Genomic DNA, 2,663 nt, shown 5'->3' on the forward strand with positions numbered 1-2,663 from the left:
CACCCAGCCCTTTCTTGCCTACCCTTTAACTGCCCAGGGGGAGCTGGCTCAGCTCAAGGGAGCTGAGCAAACACGTTTTTACGCCCTTTCTTCCCCCAGAGCTCCCAACTTTCGCTCCTCCTGGAGACAGCCACTGGCACTTCACCCACAATTAGCTGGTGACCTGGAAAGTCACCTCGTTGAGCTGCTTATGGAATCAAGCCACGGCCAGGAATTAGTGATGTCCTTGGCAAAGGAGACGGCTGGGGCTCTTGGGATTTAGCCTTGAAGGGCCTCAGCATCCCTTAGTTGTGCTGACCAGAAATGGTCCCTGGCTAGGAGGGTCCCGTTCTCACTCTAGAGCATGTGCTGTTTAGGAGAGGTGCCAGCTGGCTGCACACAAAAGTCCCAGGAAATCCCAGAGCATTCAGACAAAACTGGCCTCCTTGCAGAAGTCCCCTCTGAGGGTGCCAAGCAACAGCTTCAGAAAATGGGATTTCTGAGGTTTCAGTTCAGGGTTGGGACGGTGAGTATCGGCCGAGCTCGGGGCAGGAGTTGTGGTCTTTGAAGCTGGTCTTTGCAGGGGGATTGCTGACCTGGAGCCTGCCCTGACTTGTATTATATCCATTGGTAATCTACTTTAGCCAGCCTTAGAGTATTAAACTGTATCAAGCACTGAAAATCACTTACAGCAGTGGAGCTAGCAGTTCACCCAAGCATACCGAGCACTCTGGCCACTGTAGTCCAGCTGGGCTTTAGGCATCCTGACAAAAAGATGAGATGTCCAGACTGTATCAGCCTTAAGAAGAATCAGAGGGGAGAAAGGACTTTCCAGAGGGAAAAATACAAAATCCCCACGTTAGTCAGAGATTTGTCTTACACAGATCAAAATATCTTGATACTGGAATTAATTTGTTTGTCCTCCTGGATTGGGACAGCACAGTATGTGACTGCCTTCTTTGGGCTGAGAAAACTCTATTAGTCATAAACTGAACAAAGTCTGCCCTGAGATGGCCCAGCCCTGAACTGAACCCATCTCTGCAGGCAGCTCCCAAGTGCCCACACTGAGCAGAGCAGCAGGGAGGGTTTGTCCTCTCACGGGCTGGCCACCTCCCAGTGAAGATCAAGAGAAATGCTGGAGTTCAGTGTAGCTGCACGTTTCCTTCCTCCTTGCCCGCTCATCTGATGTCCTGCTGCTGCTGCTGCCTTGTGTTCAGCCTCTGTTTTATCTGCACCACCACATTGCTTGTTTATGTGGTGGATCATCCAAGTGCAGCTCCTCGTATGAACTGCTGCAAGCCAGGTTTCTCCTCAGGATGTTCTTATCCCTATCTCTGTTCCCAGCTCTTATTCAGGGTTGTCAACTGCTGCCTGGTCCATGGACACCCCAGGGCTGGAGGGAACCTGTGGCTCATCCTAACGCAGGCTGCTCCAGCCGACCCAGCTCTCTGGGCAGGGCTTTTACTCTGCTTATGGGACTTGCTGATGATTTTATTTACCATTTGCATTGGAAATGCAGCTCTCCTCCACCCTGGTCCCTGCTTTCCCTGACGACTGCAAATATGGTAGGTTGGTATTTTTCCCAGATGCCAAACAAGTCAGTCTTGACTGAAGAGCCTCCGGATTTAATGCCATTACCTTGTCTTTAAGTGAAACACATGACAAACAAAGTACAGATTCTCTTACTGAGGCTCTCCCTCATCTAAGGACTAAAAGGGGTTTTCCTCTTCAGCTCCAGAGTCTTCTCACAGGCCTTAGAAACAAAATCAAGACTTGAGACACTTGCTATTTCTAAGCAGACCCTCCAATCTACCCTGAATCCAATTCATGGCCTTAAATGGCAACAGTCAAACAGGAAGAAAGCAGCAACCTACTCAACTTCCTTTGTGGGTCATCTTTAAAGCAACACATTTTCTAGGAACAAAATTCCCAAAGCATACACGTAACTGGAAATTCCAGCGCTCCGGTCCTGTCTGTACTTGAGATTTGGGATGAGGAGCTCATGGTGACAGTGCTGAGCTGGCTGCTCCCCTTGGATGTGGCTGGCTACCTCTTCTGTGCTCACAGCAGCCCTGGATGACTTCCCACGGCCCTCTGTGCATCAGCGAGGTGAGGGATCGTATCTCACACCAAAATCAGGATATCTAGCCTGGTTAGAGCCCAGACTGATGGCTGTTACATGCATGACCAGGGAACCTGAAGCAGACAGGTTTATATTTAGGATTTTCCTGGGAGGAAGGGGGTGGTATATGCAACTCCCTTGTTAGCACCAACCCGTTTAGTGCTCATGGGTGTCTTGTCTCTCACATCCATGTCCTGGCTGCTTCCAAACCACAGCACGAACCAGGAGAGGATCATTCTCCCAGAGGCTTCCCTATCTTCCTGGAGAATCAGGGTGCTACCCCTGGGGGCTGCACAACTCAGCTGGGGTGTCCCCCTAAAATACCAGGGCTCCTTCTGCCCCCTGCTCGCCCGCTGAATCACTGCTGTGCCCTGCGGCTGCCCAAGGGTGGATTTACATTTCTGGAGCCGACTAAGAGCTTCATGGGGCGCGGGCCTGGGGTGAGTCAGCTGCTGAGTGGCGGAGGCTGAGCACCGCTTGCCTGGCTCCTGCCGCCCCCGACGCCTCGGGGCTGGGGTGAGGGAGCCAGGCTGCTGCCCGCTGAGCTCCTCAAGACGAGGAC

Source organism: Merops nubicus, unplaced genomic scaffold, assembly GCF_000691845.1.
Source record: "Merops nubicus isolate BGI_N331 unplaced genomic scaffold, ASM69184v1 scaffold20696, whole genome shotgun sequence".
NCBI lineage: Eukaryota > Metazoa > Chordata > Aves > Coraciiformes > Meropidae > Merops > Merops nubicus.